At 38.2% G+C, this 8308-nt stretch overlaps 1 long non-coding RNA gene across 1 annotated transcript in view; it reads right to left on the bottom strand.

Moving 5' to 3' along the window:
- The window catches only part of LOC143273000 (uncharacterized), a 58425-nt gene extending 50908 nt beyond the window's left edge, over window positions 1-7517 (bottom strand). Inside the window, exon 1 of the long non-coding RNA XR_013050782.1 lies at window positions 7324-7517. This is a non-coding gene — a long non-coding RNA (uncharacterized LOC143273000). The remainder of the gene's footprint in view (window positions 1-7323) is intronic.
- Window positions 7518-8308: the final 791 nt, after the last annotated feature.

Below are 8308 nucleotides of genomic sequence, written 5' to 3' on the forward strand. Positions count from 1 at the left end.
AGCAGGCCACCTCGATGCTATTGATTTTGCATTTCCAGCTGGTTGTCTCTGTCATTTTAAAAGAAGGTGCTGTGCAAAGTCTTTACAAACTCCCTACTGCTTGCTGAGGTGGACAAAAAGATGCAAACTCATAGAAATACGCCAAAGAATATAATAGTCTCTACAGAAGATCTGGCTGAATCAACCAACAAAAGGTTCCAGCTGTGGAAGCCGTGTGGAACAAAGGGAACTCTTGGCCTAATGTGCAGTGCATGCTTCTGACGTTCCAGTTCAGGGAAGGAATAAATAAAGCTATTCCAAAGCCTTTGACCAGATGTGTCTGACATAGTCTAAATGTGTTTGCACAAAGCCTTCACTATCAACACGAGCTGCTCTTATATCAGGGGACATCTGTTCCTGAGGCCAGTGGGGGAATGTTTGCATCCATGATCATGGCACACACTTGATCTGGTGGCTACTTTGAAGCCTGTTTTTCCTGGCCACTGCAATTCTTATTAATCTGAATGACTCTAGATATATGTGGATCAATGGTTTATTTAATTCAGAATCTAAATGCTTTTGTGTCATGGAATCAAACTCTATCCAATAGTCAAAGACTTAAAATTTCCATTTGTTTTCCAGGAGCAACTGCGCATTCCCCGTAGCTGACTTGACACTGTTAAGCCTGGACACACTTTCCATCTGTCTTTGACTTAGATTGTTCCTAAGGTTGGCTATTGATCATCATTCTCACATGAATCCTTCATTACTCTAATTGGAACCATTTATAAACACATTCCTTGGACAGATGACAAAAGGATCCATGATAGGCAACTTTGTATTCAAAACAGCTGTCCACTATGTAAATCAAAAGCTGTTAAAGATTGTATTGAGCTGAGAACAATTATGTAAGTTTTGAGCCTGTTATGAATTAAAGTGGCTGTATTGGAGCTTACGGGATTTGTAAAGAGAGTCTTTCTTTTCAAGAATGCCAGTTCAGATTCAGCCTAGGCCCCTGACAAGGAATATCACAGGAAAATAATGGAAATCATAAAATACAAGTTTGTGCTCACAAATGGGTTTTTAGTGGAAAGAGAATGCTTTCAGAAAGTAGCATCCTACAGCCATTGTACTACTATCTGAAGACTTGGGGTCTGACATTAATTAACTAAATTAAGGGCTACTTAGAATTCATTTTAAATACCAGGCTACAGTTCAGCAAGTTTACAGATTTCTTTTTAATTTAGTCTTGTTTATATTCACAAATGCTGTTTCCTTCCTCACTTGTTATATAAAGATGAGATAAAAAGAAACTCAAAACTGATCAGCTTTCATAGGACTCTTGATATAACTATTTCTTATTGACTTATACCTTTCAATAATTATTCTAATCACTGTAATGGTTATTGGATGATTTAACATTTACAATAACTACATGAGGTGAGAACTATTTTTATCCGCATTTCCAAAAAAACTAAGGCAATAAGGTCAAATATATTTTACCCAATGTCAAGTAGATCATAGGCAGACCCAGATTATCCAACTTAAAAAGCTTCATGAAAGGTTCAAGAAATGCCAAATCTTAGTCTAGGGAGTGAATGGTAGTTTCCAATTTTCTGCCTCACAAGGATAAAATACATAGATAATTGATTGGTAAAAGATAGACAGGAAATGCTGACATTTTCTTTAATCCTTGGAGGACTGCATTCTTTCTAATACTTGTCCTTTCTCATTTAATATCCCAATTTTAGTATCCAGAGTTAAAGATATTTTAATAGCTCCATTTATAGCTGCAGAAACAAGGGGATGGATGTTCATCTTCATGTCCCTCATTCCAAGTTATATTACAGGGATGTAAAGGATTAGATAAGCTTTGGGACACAAGTGGTGTCTTTCTGGGCCTGATTCTGAATGTAAGCTGTGCATGTGGAATCAGTATGTGCTATAAAAGAAAGTCAGTGACTCTGAGACCCAAATTACTTACACTGAATTTTATGTTTGTGACATAGGACCAGATTTGCTTAGAATTCACTTAAACATCAGAACTGGTTAGTTAGTTATAATTTGTATTTTGTGGGGGTCTGGGTTTGAAAAAGTGTTCTCATGTTTGGCCTTTCTCCCATAGCAGATAGGCAATGGGCAATGGGGAATTAATCAGCTCTGAAGTAAATGATATGAGGATAAACATCCTGAGGGGTGTGTGTGTGTGTGTTGTTTTGATTTTAGCCAATACTATAAGGACACTGTCTTAGTTTCTGTTCTATTACTGTGAGGAGACAACACGACCAAGGCAACTTTTTAAGAGAAAATATTGGTGGGGAGGAAGGCAGCCAGCAGGCACAGTGCTGAAACAGTAGTTGAAAGATCACCCTGATCCACAAGCAGCAGACAGCTTTCAGAGATAGATAGATAGATAGATAGATAGATAGATAGATAGATAGATAGATAGATAGATAGATAGATAGATAGATGATAGATAGACAGACAGACAAACAGAGACAGAGCATGACTTGGACTTTTGAGACCTCAAAGCCAATCCCTCCTCCAACAAGGCCTTATCTATGAATCCTTCCTAAATAGTCCACCAACTGGGAAACAAACATTCAAATATATTAGCCTGTGGGGGCCATTCTCATTCAAACCACCACAGACATTAATTCAGTAGTTTTTATGCAGCTTACTTATGAGCATGAAAAAGTGGGATATTTCACTTCCTTTAATGGAGTTCTTTGAGGATTTAGAAGGAAAAAGACCTGAAATAAAAAGGAAGACACATTCTATTGCTATCTGTCTTGTATTCACTATTGAATCTCTGTTTTATTTTTAGTTCTCTTGGCACTAGGAATTGTTTCTCTCAAACAAGTCTCATTATAAATGATGGCATTTCTATTTGTCTTCCTGAAGACAGAGTTCTGAACATGCAATTGTAGTCACTGATTCCATCTACATATTAGCAGTGCCTCTTGCAAGCCAAACACAGGGGACTGAGAAGAAAGGCCAGAGCTCCTGTCTTCAAAGGGCTGGGATGAAGATGAAGGGCAGGTAGTAAATAAAACAATATAAATAGCTCACAGGGTCTTTTTTTTTTTTTACAAAACATTAAAGGAGATGGAAAAATACCTATTTGGGGAAAATGGGAAAGGATGGTACTTAAGTTAAATATTAAATAATTTAGCAAGCATGTGAGAGAAAAGAAGGTATTCCAAACAGCATCACTGTAAATGTAAATTATCTTTTAAGGATGGATTATCTTCTTTAAAATAGTGGTACGACTTAAAATGTACATTTGGCATAACGATTCCCACAACACTAATGTAGTGGAAGTGTGTTAACTATGTAGTAACTACAATCAACATTTAATCTGTAGTTTAAGGAGAGGCAGGGAAACCAACCTGTTACAGCATCTACATAAAACTGTGCCAAAGGCTAAAAAAACATTGAATCTCTAACAGTCTCATTAGTCCATAATTTCTTAATAATATTATGTAACAAAAACACAACTATAGTGACTCAGAGTAACAAATGCTAATTTTCTGTTCCCATCACATCAGGTCAACAGGGAATCTATTAAATCCAGGCGGCCGAGCTTGACTGCATTTGGCTCCATAGGCTGGGTTTGGGAAGTGTGGCTGCTAACATATATAGGTCTCATGGAGAAAGAGTACTTATGGAGAGCAAGCACCAATCAAGCACATGTCAAGCTTTGGCTTATGTCATTGCCCACTTACCCAGCACTAAGTCAAAAGTCAAGTATGAACACATGAAAAAGGATGAAATATTTGCCAAAAATGATTCATCTACCACAATAGTTAATAAGCTTTTAAAAATTGAACATATAAGAAAAATCCAATTAATCTCTATTTTCCAATCCCTAAGTTCAATGACTTCATAAAAATTGCACAATGCACTTATTTGAAGCTTGCACAAGGCAAAAAGAAGGGTCAAATAATCTGTACAGGATTAACTGAAACCACCCAGAGCTTAACAAATATTGTGAAAGCATATCTAGGTGATGGTGGTCACTAGCAATTCAAGAATCAGCTCACCTTTGAGCCTTTATGTTTTATGCTGCACTTTTAAGGCCCACTTTAGAAAATACCAAGAAAGGAAAGAGCCAGTTATCATGGAGTTATGACAATCTAGAAGAATTGTTTTTATTTTGATAATCTTATTTTTGGTTAAAATCTTTCGCCTTCATTGGCTCTGTGTACTAACTTATTTGTGCCCACTGTGTGCCTGGCTCTGAACTGGCTGTTGAAATCATGTCTATATAAAATCTTTCCAGATTGAAAACTTCCATTACATGGTTATATAAAATTCTACAAATCCCCAACAGTAAAAGAAATGTAGAAAACATTATCTTACAATCCTGAGCATAGTGCATGAATATAAGTTTAAAGATGTTTTCAAGAGAGAACATCCCTCAGGGAGAGGCATAAACTGCTTCCATCCATTGCTTAAAACACTCAGTTGTTAGGAACAGAGTTCAACATTCCAATCATTTCTTTAAGGAGATATTTCATTGGCTTACAATTGCTTCAACTTCAAGTTTCAAATGAAAAGCAGCTAATCAAGATGTAGTTGCTGATCGTGAAGCTCAACAGAACTCTCTTCAGATGGTCCTAATGATCAAACATAGGTTTTTGCAGATGCCATGCAAGCTTTCCATCACTGAAATCTGCCCTTACCTCCGTTAAGGACTTTTCACACACATTAGCTTGGATCTGCTAACTGTATGTTCTCAGAATGGAGTTTGCCTACTACTTTTCAGGACTCTGATCCATGTATGTATTGATATAATATGGCTGATTTCTCTCCAAGAGAAAGCATATTTCAAAGATGTTTCCTATAAGAGTTGGTTTATCTGGGCAGAGACATACAGAATCAATGGATTATTAAACTGAAGTAAGATTGAACTATATCCATAATCCTTTTTGACATACTATACAGGGTCACTATACAATGCATTCCATTGGTTTCTTTCCTTTTATATAGCTTCAATTGGTTATTAATATCTCTTAGTGAAAGCCTCAAAATTTATGCCTTACTCCAAGCCCTTTGTGATGTCTTTATTTTTTTATTAAGAAAAAGTTTTCATTCATTTTATACACCAATCAAAGATCCCCCCTCTTCCCTCCTTCCCACCTCCCCCTCCCAGCCCACCCCGACTCTCACAAGAAGGCAAGGCCTCCCAAGGGGAGGCACATCTAGTAGAGGCAAGTCCAAACCCTTCCCCCTGCCTCAAGGCTGCACAAGGTGTCCCATCATAGATAGTCGGCTCCCAAAAGCCCACTCATGCACCAGAGATGGATTCTGATTCTCCTGCCAGGGGGCCCCCACACAGATCAAGCTGCACAATTGCCTTGTCCAGTCCCATGCAGGCTCCACAGCCACTGATTCAACTTTCATGAGTTCCCACTAGTTTGGTTTGGTTGTCTCTACAGGTTTCTCCATCATGATCCTGATGCACTTGCTCATAGAATCCCTCTTTTCTCTCTTTGACGTGACTGACTCCTGGAGCTCTGCCTGATGTTTAGCTGTGGATCTCTGCATCTGCTTCCATAAATCATTGGAGAAAAGCTCTGTGATGACAGTTAGGGTATTCACCAATCTGATCATGGAGGTAAGCCAGTTCAGTTCAGGCACCCTCTCCACTATGTCTAGTAGTCCAAGCTGGGGTCATCCTTGGGGATTCCTGACAACTTCCCTAGCACTGGGTTTCTCTCTATCCCCATGACCTGATGTCTGTCTTATCATCAATCTGAGAGCTACTTTTCAGTCAGAGAGACGAGCATTGCCATTGAGAATCTTCTGGCACCATGATTAATCTTACACCTTCATTATCTGCCATTCTCCCACCTTAAATTTACAACTTGACTTTGAGAGTGTGCTGAACATGCAACCCATGCTACATCTCTACAAGTTTCATCGAAAAAGAAAGATAACAATAACATTTCTCTACTACTTAGATTCACAAAAGTTCTATTATGATTTGTTCCTAATAATTTAGTTATATTTATGTGACTACAATGCACCAAAGAAAATAGTAAGTGTTGATGCAGCATGAGGTTGAGGTCAAATATAGTTGCAGACTTAATAAAATTACCAGAAAAGGTCAAATCTAAAAACAGTCCACATGGAGACCCAGGAAATACAGAAACAGTACATACACACTGGATGTCTGCTTTGCTAAAGGTCTGAGCCACACTTACAGATGACTCAGGATATTTTTTCCTTGCTTTCTAGTCTTTCATTTCTGAATTTAACACCTTCCAAACCTTCACCTTCCTTTTTCAGTGTCTCACTTTATGTCTCAAATAGAGAGATTATTATGATTTATGGGTTAAAATGAAATGATTTTTATTCAGTATGGTGCTTCAAGTATGGAAGTTTCCCAGAGGTTCATGAATTTGAACACTTGGTTTCTGGATGGTGGCACTGTTTAGGGAGTTTTTAGAGGTGTGGCCTTGTTGGTGGAAGTTTATCAAGATGGGAGGGCTTGCGAGTGTAAAGATTGGCCTTGTTTCCAGTTTTCTTTTTTGTGTAGTGCTTTTAGTTTATTATGTAAACTCCTAGAATCTTGCTCCAGCTGCCACACCTGTCTGCATCCTACTGTAATGGTGATGGACTCTTAACCCTCTGGAACCATAAGCCTCAATAAACAGTTTTTTTGTAAGTTGCCTTGGTCACTATATTTTATCAAAGCAAGAGAAAAGTAACTATTACATTCATCCATCAATTTTTCAAAAGTAAATATACTAAATTAAAATGTAATTTTTTTTATTTTAAGCAAGATATTAGAGACCCACAGAGAACCTGTGGTTGTCACTCACTGATACAGTGGTTGACATAGTTAGTTCATCTACTAATTAAAGGCATGGCCATTTGTAGCTCAGGATGTATGAAGCTGAACTAGAAATTGCTTTTGTTCAAGTTAGTGCTTAATACATAGTGTGAGGGATGAGAGAGCACTGAGTGAGCACACACTGCTAATCATGCTAACAATAGATACATCCCTCTGGCAAGAGTTGGTGAACTTTGGGAAACAGTGACAGAGGAATAAAGGTTGCACACTTCCCTGGGTCTACAGAATGAGTTAGAAGACATTTTTACCTCATTGTATACTAGAGAAGAAATAGAAAATGTTATATTTCATGATCTCAATATTTCACATCAGTTTCATATGTACTGCACACTTTTTCTTTTTTGTTATGTGTATGAGTACTTTGCCTGAATGTATGTCTGTGCACCACTGTGTATCTGGTGCCTATCTAGACCAGAACATGGCAATGGATCCCCTGGAACTTGAGTTATAAGTTGCCACATAGTTGCTGGAATTCAAACCTGGGTCCTCTGGAAGAGCAGTCAGTGTTCTTAACCACAGAGGTGTGTCTCCAGCCCTCATTGTGTGATTTTCCAATATTCATCTGTTCTTCGGTAACCATGGCCATGTTGTCACATGGAGACATGAGAAGAAATGTGGGCATGATATGACTGAGAGGAGGGAAGAATACTGTGGGCTTCATGCTCCTCATCTGGTTCTCTTCTACCTGCACCAGCTGTAACATGATGAACAGTCATTATTACATCACATAGTTACCAGTTTCCAAGAGATGACATCACTAATTCAGAGCTCAGTCCCTGCAATAAAAATTCCCCTAATGGCTTAGGGATCATGTTAAATTATCTGTGACTATTCAGGTTCAAGTGGCTTACATTCCAAAAATATACTTCTAAAGAAATTTCTCTCATTCTCCTCATTGTTGAACAGATCTCAACTATTTCATGCTCCAGTAGATGCACATTCCTATTTTAAGTACATATCTGGGTAGCAGATTAAGAGAAAAGGCACAGAAGCTAAGTTCAAACTTGCCAAAGGAGATCCCTTTAATTTGATCAAGTTTACTCCATGTCTTCTCATCAATGCATAAATGAGAATGAGATCTTGACCAAGCTGTGTTTCTATGCACCCCAATGTGTTTTGTATACAAATCGCAAACCCAGTTCTTCTGCCGTTCCTTTGATCCATCTACAGCTTCTTTCACTACATCAGCGGTTGAGGTAGGTTCCAGCTGTAGAAGGGCCCAGCTGTTCATCTGGGAGTCATTTGAGCACTGGTGCTAAGATGTAGAGCTGCTGCACTTCACCTGCTAGACTCTTTCTATCTTTGTAATTGTATTTCCTGATAAGAGTGAAGCTATAGTAGGAACAGATGTTCTTAAAATTAAAAAGGAGGGCAAAAGGGTTGAAGATCAGAGAATGTGTGTAAACTGAGAGGGGCAGGAGTTACTCGAAATGAAGCTGTATGTTTGGAATTTCGCACACTTTC

The sequence above is a fragment of the Peromyscus maniculatus genome, chromosome 4 (genome assembly GCF_049852395.1).
Source record: "Peromyscus maniculatus bairdii isolate BWxNUB_F1_BW_parent chromosome 4, HU_Pman_BW_mat_3.1, whole genome shotgun sequence".
NCBI classification, from domain to species: Eukaryota; Metazoa; Chordata; class Mammalia; order Rodentia; family Cricetidae; genus Peromyscus; species Peromyscus maniculatus.